This window comes from Coffea arabica, chromosome 11c (genome assembly GCF_036785885.1).
Source record: "Coffea arabica cultivar ET-39 chromosome 11c, Coffea Arabica ET-39 HiFi, whole genome shotgun sequence".
NCBI classification, from domain to species: domain Eukaryota; kingdom Viridiplantae; phylum Streptophyta; class Magnoliopsida; order Gentianales; family Rubiaceae; genus Coffea; species Coffea arabica.
Genome location: NC_092330.1, coordinates 20,252,022 through 20,267,907, shown reverse-complemented (window position 1 = coordinate 20,267,907; position 15,886 = coordinate 20,252,022). Strand labels below are relative to the sequence as shown.

The following is a 15,886-nucleotide window of genomic DNA, read 5'->3' as shown; positions in this document are numbered from 1 at the left end:
GACGGGTCTTTTATTCGGTGTTCCGGATCCGGACCCGGCGAGTCTCGGATCCGGGTCGGGTCTACCCGAACAAATTTGCCAAAATTTATAATTTCTAACAAAAAAGAGAAAAAGATATATTTGTAAACAAATTTCTAGCTAATGCAAAGAAAAAACCAAATAAGAAAATAAATCAAATTGATTTTACTCAAATACATCATCCTAATCAAATTATATTGATAATATATATTTTTTATAAATTATTAAATCATTTATATCCGGATCCGGGTCTAATACGGGTCGGAATACTATATTCCGTATCCGACCCGTTTTTTTGTTTGAAAAAACGGATCCGGATCCGGATAACGGAATTAAATCCCTACCCATACCCGCAAAAATTTCAGGGATCCGATCCGGATCCGGGTGTAGACCCGACCCGTTGACCGGCCTAGGGTCACCCATCCTAGTACTACTGTCGCCCAAGCACGCTTAACTTCGAAGTTCTGATGGGATCCGGTGCATTAGTGCTGGTATGATCACACCCGCCATGTTCCTTTCGCTTTATTCTTTTAAACTGCCACGTCCTGTGAAGCAGTTTGGCTTTTCTGGACCCGAATTCATTCTAAGCGTCAATTCATGAATTTCCTCTCATCCTTTTATTTATTTACTTTTATATTTTTTTCTTGTTGCTTTGCACCTTTTTTTTCCCTCGTCGCACAACTCTCAATTATCCTGAAATTGATCCTTCACGCTTGCGCTTATGCATTTGCGCCGACAACATTGACCGACGATCCGGGCTTCGATTCAGCCGTACCGTTCCTGACTTGTCTCGCGCCTTCAGATCCGCCTTCATGCTTCGATGAGAAGCAAAATATAAAGCAATCGTTCCGACGGAGCTAAATTACTACAGCATAAAGAACGAAGGGAAAATTTGGATTTCGAAACAAAAAAGGGAGGGGTGCAACACGAGGATTTCCCAGGGGGTCACCTAGGGGTGTCAACGGGCCGGGTCCGGGCCGGAATTCTTTATTCCGGACCCGGACCCGGATCCGACCCGTTTACCCGACGGGTCTTTTATTCGGTGTTCCGGATCCGGACCCGGCGAGTCTCGGATCCGGGTCGGGTCTACCCGAACAAATTTGCCAAAATTTATAATTTCTAACAAAAAAGAGAAAAAGATATATTTGTAAACTAATTTCTAGCTAATGCAAAGAAAAAACCAAATAAGAAAATAAATCAAATTGATTTTACTCAAATACATCATCCTAATCAAATTATATTGATAATATATATTTTTTATAAATTATTAAATCATTTATATCCGGATCCGGGTCTAGTACGGGTCGGAATACTATATTCCGTATCCGACCCGTTTTTTTGTTTGAAAAAACGGATCCGGATCCGGATAACGGAATTAAATCCCTACCCATACCAGCAAAAATTTCAAGGATCCGATCCGGATCCGGGTGTAGACCCGACCCGTTGACCGGCCTAGGGTCACCCATCCTAGTACTACTGTCGCCCAAGCACGCTTAACTTCGAAGTTCTGATGGGATCCGGTGCATTAGTGCTGGTATGATCGCACCCGCCATGTTCCTTTCGCTTTATTCTTTTAAACTGCCACGTCCTGTGAAGCAGTTTGGCTTTTCTGGACCCGAATTCATTCTAAGCGTCAATTCATGAATTTCTTCTCATCCTTTTATTTATTTACTTTTATATTTTTTTCTTGTTGCTTTGCACCTTTTTTTTCCCTCGTCGCACAACTCTCAATTATCCTGAAATTGATCCTTCACGCTTGCGCTTATACATTTGCGCCGACAACTTTGACCGACGATCCGGGCTTCGATCCAGCCGTACCGTTCCTGACTTGTCTCGCGCCTTCAGATCCGCCTTCATGCTTCGATAAGAAGCAAAATATAAAGCAATCGTTCCGACGGAGCTAAATTACTACAGCATAAAAAACGAAGGGGAAATTTGGATTTCGAAACAAAAATGGGAGGGGTGCAACACGAGGACTTCCCAGGGGGTCACCCATCCTAGTACTACTCTCGCCCAAGCATGCTTAACTTCGGAGTTCTGATGGGATCCGGTGCATTAGTGCTGGTATGATCGCACCCACCATGTTCCTTTCGCTTTATTCTTTTAAACTGCCCCGTCCTGTGAAGCAGTGTGGCTTTTCTGGACCCGAATTCATTTTAAGCGTCAATTCAAGAATTTCCCCTCATCCTTTTATTTATTTACTTTTACATTTTTTTCTTGTTGATTTGCACCATTTTTTTTTCCCTCGTCGCGCAACTCTCAATTATTCTGAAATTGATCCTTCACGCTTGCACTTATACATTTGCGCCGACAACTTTGACCGACGATCCGGGTTTCGATCCAGCCGTACCGTTCCTGACTTGTCTCGCGCCTTCAGATCCGCCTTCATGCTTCGATGAGAAGCAAAATATAAAGCAATCGTTCCGACGGAGCTAAATTACTACAGCATAAAGAACGAAGGGGAAATTTGGATTTCGAAACAAAAAAGGGAGGGGTGCAACACGAGGATTTCCCAGGGGGTCACCTAGGGGTGTCAACGGGCCGGGTCCGGGCCGGAATTCATTATTCCGGACCCGGACCCGGACCCGGATCCGACCCGTTTACCCGACGGGTCTTTTATTCTGTGTTCCGGATCCGGACCCGGCGAGTCTCGGATCCGGGTCGGGTCTACCCGAACAAATTTGCCAAAATTTATAATTTCTAACAAAAAAGAGAAAAAAATATATTTGTAAACTAATTTCTAACTAATGCAAAGAAAAAACCAAATAAGAAAATAAATCAAATTGATTTTACTCAAATACATCATCCTAATCAAATTATATTGATAATATATATTTTTTATAAATTATTAAATCATTTATATCCGGATCCGGGTCTAATACGGGTCGGAATACTATATTCCGTATCCGACCCGTTTTTTTGTTTGAAAAAACGGATCCGGATCCGGATAACGGAATTAAATCCCTACCCATACCCGAAAAAATTTCAGCGATCCGATCCGGATCCGGGTCTAGACCCGACCCGTTGACAGGCCTAGGGTCACCCATCCTAGTACTACTGTCGCCCAAGCACGCTTAACTTCGGAGTTCTGATGGGATCCGGTGCATTAGTGCTGGTATGATCGCACCCGCCATGTTCCTTTCGCTTTATTCTTTTAAACTGCCACGTCCTGTGAAGCAGTTTGGCTTTTCTGGACCCGAATTCATTCTAAGCGTCAATTCATGAATTTCCTCTCATCCTTTTATTTATTTACTTTTATATTTTTTTCTTGTTGCTTTGCACCTTTTTTTTCCCTCGTCGCACAACTCTCAATTATCCTGAAATTGATCCTTCACGCTTCCGCTTATACATTTGCGCCGACAACTTTGACCGACGATCCGGGCTTCGATCCAGCCGTACCGTTCCTGACTTGTCTCGCGCCTTCAGATCCGCCTTCATGCTTCGATGAGAAGCAAAATATCAAGCAATCGTTCCGACGGAGCTAAATTACTACAGCATAAAGAACGAAGGGGAAATTTGGATTTCGAAACAAAAAAGGGAGGGGTGCAACACGAGGACTTCCCAGGGGGTCACCCATCCTAGTACTACTCTCGCCCAAGCACGCTTAACTTCGGAGTTCTGATGGGATCCGGTGCATTAGTGCTGGTATGATCGCACCCGCCATGTTCCTTTCGCTTTATTCTTTTAAACTGCCCCGTCCTGTGAAGCAGTGTGGCTTTTCTGGACCCGAATTCATTTTAAGCGTCAATTCAAGAATTTCCCCTCATCCTTTTATTTATTTACTTTTACATTTTTTTCTTGTTGATTTGCACCATTTTTTTTTCCCTCGTCGCGCAACTCTCAATTATCCTGAAATTGATCCTTCACGCTTGCGCTTATACATTTGCGCCGACAACTTTGACCGACGATCCGGGCTTCGATCCAGCCGTACCGTTCCTGACTTGTCTCGCGCCTTCAGATCCGCCTTCATGCTTCGATGAGAAGCAAAATATAAAGCAATCGTTCCGACGGAGCTAAATTACTACAGCATAAAGAACGAAGGGAAAATTTGGATTTCGAAACAAAAAAGGGAGGGGTGCAACACGAGGATTTCCCAGGGGGTCACCTAGGGGTGTCAACGGGCCGGGTCCGGGCCGGAATTCATTATTCCGGACCCGGACCCGGAGCCGACCCGTTTACCCGACGGGTCTTTTATTCGGTGTTCCGGATCCGGACCCGGCGAGTCTCGGATCCGGGTCGGGTCTACCCGAACAAATTTGCCAAAATTTATAATTTCTAACAAAAAAGAGAAAAAGATATATTTGTAAACTAATTTCTAGCTAATGCAAAGAAAAAACCAAATAAGAAAATAAATCAAATTGATTTTACTCAAATACATCATCCTAATCAAATTATATTGATAATATATATTTTTTATAAATTATTAAATCATTTATATCCGAATCCGGGTCTAATACGGGTCGGAATACTATATTCCGTATCCGACCCGTTTTTTTGTTTGAAAAAACGGATCCGGATCCGGATAACGGAATTAAATCCCTACCCATACCCGCAAAAATTTCAGGGATCCGATCCGGATCCGGGTGTAGACCCGACCCGTTGACCGGCCTAGGGTCACCCATCCTAGTACTACTGTCGCCCAAGCACGCTTAACTTCGAAGTTCTGATGGGATCCGGTGCATTAGTGCTGGTATGATCGCACCCGCCATGTTCCTTTCGCTTTATTCTTTTAAACTGCCACGTCCTGTGAAGCAGTTTGGCTTTTCTGGACCCGAATTCATTCTAAGCGTCAATTCATGAATTTCCTCTCATCCTTTTATTTATTTACTTTTATATTTTTTTCTTGTTGCTTTGCACCTTTTTTTTCCCTCGTCGCACAACTCTCAATTATCCTGAAATTGATCCTTCACGCTTGCGCTTATGCATTTGCGCCGACAACTTTGACCGACGATCCGGGCTTCGATCCAGCCGTACCGTTCCTGACTTGTCTCGCGCCTTCAGATCCGCCTTCATGCTTCGATGAGAAGCAAAATATAAAGCAATCGTTCCGACGGAGCTAAATTACTACAGCATAAAGAACGAAGGGGAAATTTGGATTTCGAAACAAAAAAGGGAGGGGTGCAACACGAGGATTTCCCAGGGGGTCACCTAGGGGTGTCAACGGGCCGGGTCCGGGCCGGAATTCTTTATTCCGGACCCGGACCCGGATCCGACCCGTTTACCCGACGGGTCTTTTATTCTGTGTTCCGGATCCGGACCCGGCGAGTCTCGGATCCGGGTCGGGTCTACCCGAACAAATTTGCCAAAATTTATAATTTCTAACAAAAAAGAGAAAAAGATATATTTGTAAACTAATTTCTAGCTAATGCAAAGAAAAAACCAAATAAGAAAATAAATCAAATTGATTTTACTCAAATACATCATCCTAATCAAATTATATTGATAATATATATTTTTTATAAATTATTAAATCATTTATATCCGGATCCGGGTCTAGTACGGGTCGGAATACTATATTCCGTATCCGACCCGTTTTTTTGTTTGAAAAAACGGATCCGGATCCGGATAACGGAATTAAATCCCTACCCATACCAGCAAAAATTTCAGGGATCCGATCCGGATCCGGGTGTAGACCCGACCCGTTGACCGGCCTAGGGTCACCCATCCTAGTACTACTGTCGCCCAAGCACGCTTAACTTCGAAGTTCTGATGGGATCCGGTGCATTAGTGCTGGTATGATCGCACCCGCCATGTTCCTTTCGCTTTATTCTTTTAAACTGCCACGTCCTGTGAAGCAGTTTGGCTTTTCTGGACCCGAATTCATTCTAAGCGTCAATTCATGAATTTCCTCTCATCCTTTTATTTATTTACTTTTATATTTTTTTCTTGTTGCTTTGCACCTTTTTTTTCCCTCGTCGCACAACTCTCAATTATCCTGAAATTGATCCTTCACGCTTGCGCTTATACATTTGCGCCGACAACTTTGACCGACGATCCGGGCTTCGATCCAGCCGTACCGTTCCTGACTTGTCTCGCGCCTTCAGATCCGCCTTCATGCTTCGATAAGAAGCAAAATATAAAGCAATCGTTCCGACGGAGCTAAATTACTACAGCATAAAGAACGAAGGGGAAATTTGGATTTCGAAACAAAAAAGGGAGGGGTGCAACACGAGGACTTCCCAGGGGGTCACCCATCCTAGTACTACTCTCGCCCAAGCACGCTTAACTTCGGAGTTCTGATGGGATCCGGTGCATTAGTGCTGGTATGATCGCACCCACCATGTTCCTTTCGCTTTATTCTTTTAAACTGCCCCGTCCTGTGAAGCAGTGTGGCTTTTCTGGACCCGAATTCATTTTAAGCGTCAATTCAAGAATTTCCCCTCATCCTTTTATTTATTTACTTTTACATTTTTTTCTTGTTGATTTGCACCATTTTTTTTTCCCTCGTCGCGCAACTCTCAATTATCCTGAAATTGATCCTTCACGCTTGCACTTATACATTTGCGCCGACAACTTTGACCGACGATCCGGGCTTCGATCCAGCCGTACCGTTCCTGACTTGTCTCGCGCCTTCAGATCCGCCTTCATGCTTCGATGAGAAGCAAAATATAAAGCAATCGTTCCGACGGAGCTAAATTACTACAGCATAAAGAACGAAGGGGAAATTTGGATTTCGAAACAAAAAAGGGAGGGGTGCAACACGAGGATTTCCCAGGGGGTCACCTAGGGGTGTCAACGGGCCGGGTCCGGGCCGGAATTCATTATTCCGGACCCGGACCCGGATCCGACCCGTTTACCCGACGGGTCTTTTATTCTGTGTTCCGGATCCGGACCCGGCGAGTCTCGGATCCGGGTCGGGTCTACCCGAACAAATTTGCCAAAATTTATAATTTCTAACAAAAAAGAGAAAAAAATATATTTGTAAACTAATTTCTAACTAATGCAAAGAAAAAACCAAATAAGAAAATAAATCAAATTGATTTTACTCAAATACATCATCCTAATCAAATTATATTGATAATATATATTTTTTATAAATTATTAAATCATTTATATCCGGATCCGGGTCTAATACGGGTCGGAATACTATATTCCGTATCCGACCCGTTTTTTTGTTTGAAAAAACGGATCCGGATCCGGATAACGGAATTAAATCCCTACCCATACCCGAAAAAATTTCAGCGATCCGATCCGGATCCGGGTCTAGACCCGACCCGTTGACCGGCCTAGGGTCACCCATCCTAGTACTACTGTCGCCCAAGCACGCTTAACTTCGAAGTTCTGATGGGATCCGGTGCATTAGTGCTGGTATGATCGCACCCGCCATGTTCCTTTCGCTTTATTCTTTTAAACTGCCCCGTCCTGTGAAGCAGTGTGGCTTTTCTGGACCCGAATTCATTTTAAGCGTCAATTCAAGAATTTCCCCTCATCCTTTTATTTATTTACTTTTACATTTTTTTCTTGTTGATTTGCACCATTTTTTTTTCCCTCGTCGCGCAACTCTCAATTATCCTGAAATTGATCCTTCACGCTTGCGCTTATACATTTGCGCCGACAACTTTGACCGACGAACCGGGCTTCGATCCAGCCGTACCGTTCCTGACTTGTCTCGCGCCTTCAGATCCGCCTTCATGCTTCGATGAGAAGCAAAATATAAAGCAATCGTTCCGACGGAGCTAAATTACTACAGCATAAAGAACGAAGGGAAAATTTGGATTTCGAAACAAAAAAGGGAGGGGTGCAACACGAGGATTTCCCAGGGGGTCACCTAGGGGTGTCAACGGGCCGGATCCGGGCCGGAATTCATTATTCCGGACCCGGACCCGGAGCCGACCCGTTTACCCGACGGGTCTTTTATTCGGTGTTCCGGATCCGGACCCGGCGAGTCTCGGATCCGGGTCGGGTCTACCCGAACAAATTTGCCAAAATTTATAATTTCTAACAAAAAAGAGAAAAAGATATATTTGTAAACAAATTTCTAGCTAATGCAAAGAAAAAACCAAATAAGAAAATAAATCAAATTGATTTTACTCAAATACATCATCCTAATCAAATTATATTGATAATATATATTTTTTATAAATTATTAAATCATTTATATCCGGATCCGGGTCTAATACGGGGCGGAATACTATATTCCGTATCCGACCCGTTTTTTTGTTTGAAAAAACGGATCCGGATCCGGATAACGGAATTAAATCCCTACCCATACCCGCAAAAATTTCAGGGATCCGATCCGGATCCGGGTGTAGACCCGACCCGTTGACCGGCCTAGGGTCACCCATCCTAGTACTACTGTCGCCCAAGCACGCTTAACTTCGAAGTTCTGATGGGATCCGGTGCATTAGTGCTGGTATGATCACACCCGCCATGTTCCTTTCGCTTTATTCTTTTAAACTGCCACGTCCTGTGAAGCAGTTTGGCTTTTCTGGACCCGAATTCATTCTAAGCGTCAATTCATGAATTTCCTCTCATCCTTTTATTTATTTACTTTTATATTTTTTTCTTGTTGCTTTGCACCTTTTTTTTCCCTCGTCGCACAACTCTCAATTATCCTGAAATTGATCCTTCACGCTTGCGCTTATGCATTTGCGCCGACAACATTGACCGACGATCCGGGCTTCGATTCAGCCGTACCGTTCCTGACTTGTCTCGCGCCTTCAGATCCGCCTTCATGCTTCGATGAGAAGCAAAATATAAAGCAATCGTTCCGACGGAGCTAAATTACTACAGCATAAAGAACGAAGGGAAAATTTGGATTTCGAAACAAAAAAGGGAGGGGTGCAACACGAGGATTTCCCAGGGGGTCACCTAGGGGTGTCAACGGGCCGGGTCCGGGCCGGAATTCTTTATTCCGGACCCGGACCCGGATCCGACCCGTTTACCCGACGGGTCTTTTATTCGGTGTTCCGGATCCGGACCCGGCGAGTCTCGGATCCGGGTCGGGTCTACCCGAACAAATTTGCCAAAATTTATAATTTCTAACAAAAAAGAGAAAAAGATATATTTGTAAACTAATTTCTAGCTAATGCAAAGAAAAAACCAAATAAGAAAATAAATCAAATTGATTTTACTCAAATACATCATCCTAATCAAATTATATTGATAATATATATTTTTTATAAATTATTAAATCATTTATATCCGGATCCGGGTCTAGTACGGGTCGGAATACTATATTCCGTATCCGACCCGTTTTTTTGTTTGAAAAAACGGATCCGGATCCGGATAACGGAATTAAATCCCTACCCATACCAGCAAAAATTTCAAGGATCCGATCCGGATCCGGGTGTAGACCCGACCCGTTGACCGGCCTAGGGTCACCCATCCTAGTACTACTGTCGCCCAAGCACGCTTAACTTCGAAGTTCTGATGGGATCCGGTGCATTAGTGCTGGTATGATCGCACCCGCCATGTTCCTTTCGCTTTATTCTTTTAAACTGCCACGTCCTGTGAAGCAGTTTGGCTTTTCTGGACCCGAATTCATTCTAAGCGTCAATTCATGAATTTCTTCTCATCCTTTTATTTATTTACTTTTATATTTTTTTCTTGTTGCTTTGCACCTTTTTTTTCCCTCGTCGCACAACTCTCAATTATCCTGAAATTGATCCTTCACGCTTGCGCTTATACATTTGCGCCGACAACTTTGACCGACGATCCGGGCTTCGATCCAGCCGTACCGTTCCTGACTTGTCTCGCGCCTTCAGATCCGCCTTCATGCTTCGATAAGAAGCAAAATATAAAGCAATCGTTCCGACGGAGCTAAATTACTACAGCATAAAGAACGAAGGGGAAATTTGGATTTCGAAACAAAAAAGGGAGGGGTGCAACACGAGGACTTCCCAGGGGGTCACCCATCCTAGTACTACTCTCGCCCAAGCATGCTTAACTTCGGAGTTCTGATGGGATCCGGTGCATTAGTGCTGGTATGATCGCACCCACCATGTTCCTTTCGCTTTATTTTTTTAAACTGCCCCGTCCTGTGAAGCAGTGTGGCTTTTCTGGACCCGAATTCATTTTAAGCGTCAATTCAAGAATTTCCCCTCATCCTTTTATTTATTTACTTTTACATTTTTTTCTTGTTGATTTGCACCATTTTTTTTTCCCTCGTCGCGCAACTCTCAATTATTCTGAAATTGATCCTTCACGCTTGCACTTATACATTTGCGCCGACAACTTTGACCGACGATCCGGGTTTCGATCCAGCCGTACCGTTCCTGACTTGTCTCGCGCCTTCAGATCCGCCTTCATGCTTCGATGAGAAGCAAAATATAAAGCAATCGTTCCGACGGAGCTAAATTACTACAGCATAAAGAACGAAGGGGAAATTTGGATTTCGAAACAAAAAAGGGAGGGGTGCAACACGAGGATTTCCCAGGGGGTCACCTAGGGGTGTCAACGGGCCGGGTCCGGGCCGGAATTCATTATTCCGGACCCGGACCCGGATCCGACCCGTTTACCCGACGGGTCTTTTATTCTGTGTTCCGGATCCGGACCCGGCGAGTCTCGGATCCGGGTCGGGTCTACCCGAACAAATTTGCCAAAATTTATAATTTCTAACAAAAAAGAGAAAAAAATATATTTGTAAACTAATTTCTAACTAATGCAAAGAAAAAACCAAATAAGAAAATAAATCAAATTGATTTTACTCAAATACATCATCCTAATCAAATTATATTGATAATATATATTTTTTATAAATTATTAAATCATTTATATCCGGATCCGGGTCTAATACGGGTCGGAATACTATATTCCGTATCCGACCCGTTTTTTTGTTTGAAAAAACGGATCCGGATCCGGATAACGGAATTAAATCCCTACCCATACCCGAAAAAATTTCAGCGATCCGATCCGGATCCGGGTCTAGACCCGACCCGTTGACAGGCCTAGGGTCACCCATCCTAGTACTACTGTCGCCCAAGCACGCTTAACTTCGGAGTTCTGATGGGATCCGGTGCATTAGTGCTGGTATGATCGCACCCGCCATGTTCCTTTCGCTTTATTCTTTTAAACTGCCACGTCCTGTGAAGCAGTTTGGCTTTTCTGGACCCGAATTCATTCTAAGCGTCAATTCATGAATTTCCTCTCATCCTTTTATTTATTTACTTTTATATTTTTTTCTTGTTGCTTTGCACCTTTTTTTTCCCTCGTCGCACAACTCTCAATTATCCTGAAATTGATCCTTCACGCTTCCGCTTATACATTTGCGCCGACAACTTTGACCGACGATCCGGGCTTCGATCCAGCCGTACCGTTCCTGACTTGTCTCGCGCCTTCAGATCCGCCTTCATGCTTCGATGAGAAGCAAAATATCAAGCAATCGTTCCGACGGAGCTAAATTACTACAGCATAAAGAACGAAGGGGAAATTTGGATTTCGAAACAAAAAAGGGAGGGGTGCAACACGAGGACTTCCCAGGGGGTCACCCATCCTAGTACTACTCTCGCCCAAGCACGCTTAACTTCGGAGTTCTGATGGGATCCGGTGCATTAGTGCTGGTATGATCGCACCCGCCATGTTCCTTTCGCTTTATTCTTTTAAACTGCCCCGTCCTGTGAAGCAGTGTGGCTTTTCTGGACCCGAATTCATTTTAAGCGTCAATTCAAGAATTTCCCCTCATCCTTTTATTTATTTACTTTTACATTTTTTTCTTGTTGATTTGCACCATTTTTTTTTCCCTCGTCGCGCAACTCTCAATTATCCTGAAATTGATCCTTCACGCTTGCGCTTATACATTTGCGCCGACAACTTTGACCGACGATCCGGGCTTCGATCCAGCCGTACCGTTCCTGACTTGTCTCGCGCCTTCAGATCCGCCTTCATGCTTCGATGAGAAGCAAAATATAAAGCAATCGTTCCGACGGAGCTAAATTACTACAGCATAAAGAACGAAGGGGAAATTTGGATTTCGAAACAAAAAAGGGAGGGGTGCAACACGAGGACTTCCCAGGGGGTCACCCATCCTAGTACTACTCTCGCCCAAGCATGCTTAACTTCGGAGTTCTGATGGGATCCGGTGCATTAGTGCTGGTATGATCGCACCCACCATGTTCCTTTCGCTTTATTCTTTTAAACTGCCCCGTCCTGTGAAGCAGTGTGGCTTTTCTGGACCCGAATTCATTTTAAGCGTCAATTCAAGAATTTCCCCTCATCCTTTTATTTATTTACTTTTACATTTTTTTCTTGTTGATTTGCACCATTTTTTTTTCCCTCGTCGCGCAACTCTCAATTATTCTGAAATTGATCCTTCACGCTTGCACTTATACATTTGCGCCGACAACTTTGACCGACGATCCGGGTTTCGATCCAGCCGTACCGTTCCTGACTTGTCTCGCGCCTTCAGATCCGCCTTCATGCTTCGATGAGAAGCAAAATATAAAGCAATCGTTCCGACGGAGCTAAATTACTACAGCATAAAGAACGAAGGGGAAATTTGGATTTCGAAACAAAAAAGGGAGGGGTGCAACACGAGGATTTCCCAGGGGGTCACCTAGGGGTGTCAACGGGCCGGGTCCGGGCCGGAATTCATTATTCCGGACCCGGACCCGGATCCGACCCGTTTACCCGACGGGTCTTTTATTCTGTGTTCCGGATCCGGACCCGGCGAGTCTCGGATCCGGGTCGGGTCTACCCGAACAAATTTGCCAAAATTTATAATTTCTAACAAAAAAGAGAAAAAAATATATTTGTAAACTAATTTCTAACTAATGCAAAGAAAAAACCAAATAAGAAAATAAATCAAATTGATTTTACTCAAATACATCATCCTAATCAAATTATATTGATAATATATATTTTTTATAAATTATTAAATCATTTATATCCGGATCCGGGTCTAATACGGGTCGGAATACTATATTCCGTATCCGACCCGTTTTTTTGTTTGAAAAAACGGATCCGGATCCGGATAACGGAATTAAATCCCTACCCATACCCGAAAAAATTTCAGCGATCCGATCCGGATCCGGGTCTAGACCCGACCCGTTGACAGGCCTAGGGTCACCCATCCTAGTACTACTGTCGCCCAAGCACGCTTAACTTCGGAGTTCTGATGGGATCCGGTGCATTAGTGCTGGTATGATCGCACCCGCCATGTTCCTTTCGCTTTATTCTTTTAAACTGCCACGTCCTGTGAAGCAGTTTGGCTTTTCTGGACCCGAATTCATTCTAAGCGTCAATTCATGAATTTCCTCTCATCCTTTTATTTATTTACTTTTATATTTTTTTCTTGTTGCTTTGCACCTTTTTTTTCCCTCGTCGCACAACTCTCAATTATCCTGAAATTGATCCTTCACGCTTGCGCTTATACATTTGCGCCGACAACTTTGACCGACGATCCGGGCTTCGATCCAGCCGTACCGTTCCTGACTTGTCTCGCGCCTTCAGATCCGCCTTCATGCTTCGATAAGAAGCAAAATATAAAGCAATCGTTCCGACGGAGCTAAATTACTACAGCATAAAGAACGAAGGGGAAATTTGGATTTCGAAACAAAAAAGGGAGGGGTGCAACACGAGGACTTCCCAGGGGGTCACCCATCCTAGTACTACTCTCACCCAAGCACGCTTAACTTCGGAGTTCTGATGGGATCCGGTGCATTAGTGCTGGTATGATCGCACCCACCATGTTCCTTTCGCTTTATTCTTTTAAACTGCCCCGTCCTGTGAAGCAGTGTGGCTTTTCTGGACCCGAATTCATTTTAAGCGTCAATTCAAGAATTTCCCCTCATCCTTTTATTTATTTACTTTTACATTTTTTTCTTGTTGATTTGCACCATTTTTTTTTCCCTCGTCGCGCAACTTTCAATTATCCTGAAATTGATCCTTCACGCTTGCACTTATACATTTGCGCCGACAACTTTGACCGACGATCCGGGCTTCGATCCAGCCGTACCGTTCCTGACTTGTCTCGCGCCTTCAGATCCGCCTTCATGCTTCGATGAGAAGCAAAATATAAAGCAATCGTTCCGACGGAGCTAAATTACTACAGCATAAAGAACGAAGGGGAAATTTGGATTTCGAAACAAAAAAGGGAGGGGTGCAACACGAGGATTTCCCAGGGGGTCACCTAGGGGTGTCAACGGGCCGGGTCCGGGCCGGAATTCATTATTCCGGACCCGGACCCGGATCCGACCCGTTTACCCGACGGGTCTTTTATTCTGTGTTCCGGATCCGGACCCGGCGAGTCTCGGATCCGGGTCGGGTCTACCCGAACAAATTTGCCAAAATTTATAATTTCTAACAAAAAAGAGAAAAAAATATATTTGTAAACTAATTTCTAACTAATGCAAAGAAAAAACCAAATAAGAAAATAAATCAAATTGATTTTACTCAAATACATCATCCTAATCAAATTATATTGATAATATATATTTTTTATAAATTATTAAATCATTTATATCCGGATCCGGGTCTAATACGGGTCGGAATACTATATTCCGTATCCGACCCGTTTTTTTGTTTGAAAAAACGGATCCGGATCCGGATAACGGAATTAAATCCCTACCCATACCCGAAAAAATTTCAGCGATCCGATCCGGATCCGGGTCTAGACCCGACCCGTTGACCGGCCTAGGGTCACCCATCCTAGTACTACTGTCGCCCAAGCACGCTTAACTTCGAAGTTCTGATGGGATCCGGTGCATTAGTGCTGGTATGATCGCACCCGCCATGTTCCTTTCGCTTTATTCTTTTAAACTGCCCCGTCCTGTGAAGCAGTGTGGCTTTTCTGGACCCGAATTCATTTTAAGCGTCAATTCAAGAATTTCCCCTCATCCTTTTATTTATTTACTTTTACATTTTTTTCTTGTTGATTTGCACCATTTTTTTTTCCCTCGTCGCGCAACTCTCAATTATCCTGAAATTGATCCTTCACGCTTGCGCTTATACATTTGCGCCGACAACTTTGACCGACGAACCGGGCTTCGATCCAGCCGTACCGTTCCTGACTTGTCTCGCGCCTTCAGATCCGCCTTCATGCTTCGATGAGAAGCAAAATATAAAGCAATCGTTCCGACGGAGCTAAATTACTACAGCATAAAGAACGAAGGGAAAATTTGGATTTCGAAACAAAAAAGGGAGGGGTGCAACACGAGGATTTCCCAGGGGGTCACCTAGGGGTGTCAACGGGCCGGGTCCGGGCCGGAATTCATTATTCCGGACCCGGACCCGGAGCCGACCCGTTTACCCGACGGGTCTTTTATTCGGTGTTCCGGATCCGGACCCGGCGAGTCTCGGATCCGGGTCGGGTCTACCCGAACAAATTTGCCAAAATTTATAATTTCTAACAAAAAAGAGAAAAAGATATATTTGTAAACAAATTTCTAGCTAATGCAAAGAAAAAACCAAATAAGAAAATAAATCAAATTGATTTTACTCAAATACATCATCCTAATCAAATTATATTGATAATATATATTTTTTATAAATTATTAAATCATTTATATCCGGATCCGGGTCTAATACGGGTCGGAATACTATATTCCGTATCCGACCCGTTTTTTTGTTTGAAAAAACGGATCCGGATCCGGATAACGGAATTAAATCCCTACCCATACCCGCAAAAATTTCAGGGATCCGATCCGGATCCGGGTGTAGACCCGACCCGTTGACCGGCCTAGGGTCACCCATCCTAGTACTACTGTCGCCCAAGCACGCTTAACTTCGAAGTTCTGATGGGATCCGGTGCATTAGTGCTGGTATGATCACACCCGCCATGTTCCTTTCGCTTTATTCTTTTAAACTGCCACGTCCTGTGAAGCAGTTTGGCTTTTCTGGACCCGAATTCATTCTAAGCGTCAATTCATGAATTTCCTCTCATCCTTTTATTTATTTACTTTTATATTTTTTTCTTGTTGCTTTGCACCTT

The 15,886-nt window shown here is 43.8% G+C and overlaps 7 non-coding genes and 12 pseudogenes across 7 annotated transcripts; all 19 read right to left on the bottom strand.

Moving 5' to 3' along the window:
* Positions 1–405: 405 nt before the first annotated feature.
* Positions 406–523, bottom strand: LOC140020406 (5S ribosomal RNA; annotated as a pseudogene).
* Positions 524–1,448: 925 nt separating this feature from the next.
* LOC140019518 (5S ribosomal RNA) lies at positions 1,449–1,566 on the bottom strand (annotated as a pseudogene).
* Positions 1,567–1,977: 411 nt separating this feature from the next.
* On the bottom strand, positions 1,978–2,096 carry LOC140017783 (5S ribosomal RNA). Its single transcript, XR_011824088.1, has one exon. It is a non-coding gene; the product is annotated as a 5S ribosomal RNA (ribosomal RNA).
* Positions 2,097–3,029: 933 nt separating this feature from the next.
* Positions 3,030–3,147, bottom strand: LOC140018630 (5S ribosomal RNA; annotated as a pseudogene).
* A 411-nt stretch (positions 3,148–3,558) lies between these two features.
* LOC140017530 (5S ribosomal RNA) lies at positions 3,559–3,677 on the bottom strand. Its single transcript, XR_011823839.1, has one exon. It is a non-coding gene; the product is annotated as a 5S ribosomal RNA (ribosomal RNA).
* A 927-nt stretch (positions 3,678–4,604) lies between these two features.
* Positions 4,605–4,722, bottom strand: LOC140019517 (5S ribosomal RNA; annotated as a pseudogene).
* Positions 4,723–5,647: 925 nt separating this feature from the next.
* Positions 5,648–5,765, bottom strand: LOC140019516 (5S ribosomal RNA; annotated as a pseudogene).
* A 411-nt stretch (positions 5,766–6,176) lies between these two features.
* Positions 6,177–6,295, bottom strand: LOC140017519 (5S ribosomal RNA). The gene has a single exon (XR_011823828.1). It is a non-coding gene; the product is annotated as a 5S ribosomal RNA (ribosomal RNA).
* A 927-nt stretch (positions 6,296–7,222) lies between these two features.
* On the bottom strand, positions 7,223–7,340 carry LOC140019514 (5S ribosomal RNA; annotated as a pseudogene).
* A 927-nt stretch (positions 7,341–8,267) lies between these two features.
* On the bottom strand, positions 8,268–8,385 carry LOC140020405 (5S ribosomal RNA; annotated as a pseudogene).
* Positions 8,386–9,310: 925 nt separating this feature from the next.
* On the bottom strand, positions 9,311–9,428 carry LOC140019513 (5S ribosomal RNA; annotated as a pseudogene).
* A 411-nt stretch (positions 9,429–9,839) lies between these two features.
* Positions 9,840–9,958, bottom strand: LOC140017782 (5S ribosomal RNA). The gene has a single exon (XR_011824087.1). It is a non-coding gene; the product is annotated as a 5S ribosomal RNA (ribosomal RNA).
* Positions 9,959–10,885: 927 nt separating this feature from the next.
* LOC140018629 (5S ribosomal RNA) lies at positions 10,886–11,003 on the bottom strand (annotated as a pseudogene).
* Positions 11,004–11,414: 411 nt separating this feature from the next.
* On the bottom strand, positions 11,415–11,533 carry LOC140017508 (5S ribosomal RNA). Its single transcript, XR_011823817.1, has one exon. It is a non-coding gene; the product is annotated as a 5S ribosomal RNA (ribosomal RNA).
* A 413-nt stretch (positions 11,534–11,946) lies between these two features.
* LOC140017781 (5S ribosomal RNA) lies at positions 11,947–12,065 on the bottom strand. The gene has a single exon (XR_011824086.1). It is a non-coding gene; the product is annotated as a 5S ribosomal RNA (ribosomal RNA).
* Positions 12,066–12,992: 927 nt separating this feature from the next.
* Positions 12,993–13,110, bottom strand: LOC140018628 (5S ribosomal RNA; annotated as a pseudogene).
* A 411-nt stretch (positions 13,111–13,521) lies between these two features.
* On the bottom strand, positions 13,522–13,640 carry LOC140017690 (5S ribosomal RNA). The gene has a single exon (XR_011823996.1). It is a non-coding gene; the product is annotated as a 5S ribosomal RNA (ribosomal RNA).
* Positions 13,641–14,567: 927 nt separating this feature from the next.
* Positions 14,568–14,685, bottom strand: LOC140019512 (5S ribosomal RNA; annotated as a pseudogene).
* Positions 14,686–15,612: 927 nt separating this feature from the next.
* On the bottom strand, positions 15,613–15,730 carry LOC140020404 (5S ribosomal RNA; annotated as a pseudogene).
* Positions 15,731–15,886: the final 156 nt, after the last annotated feature.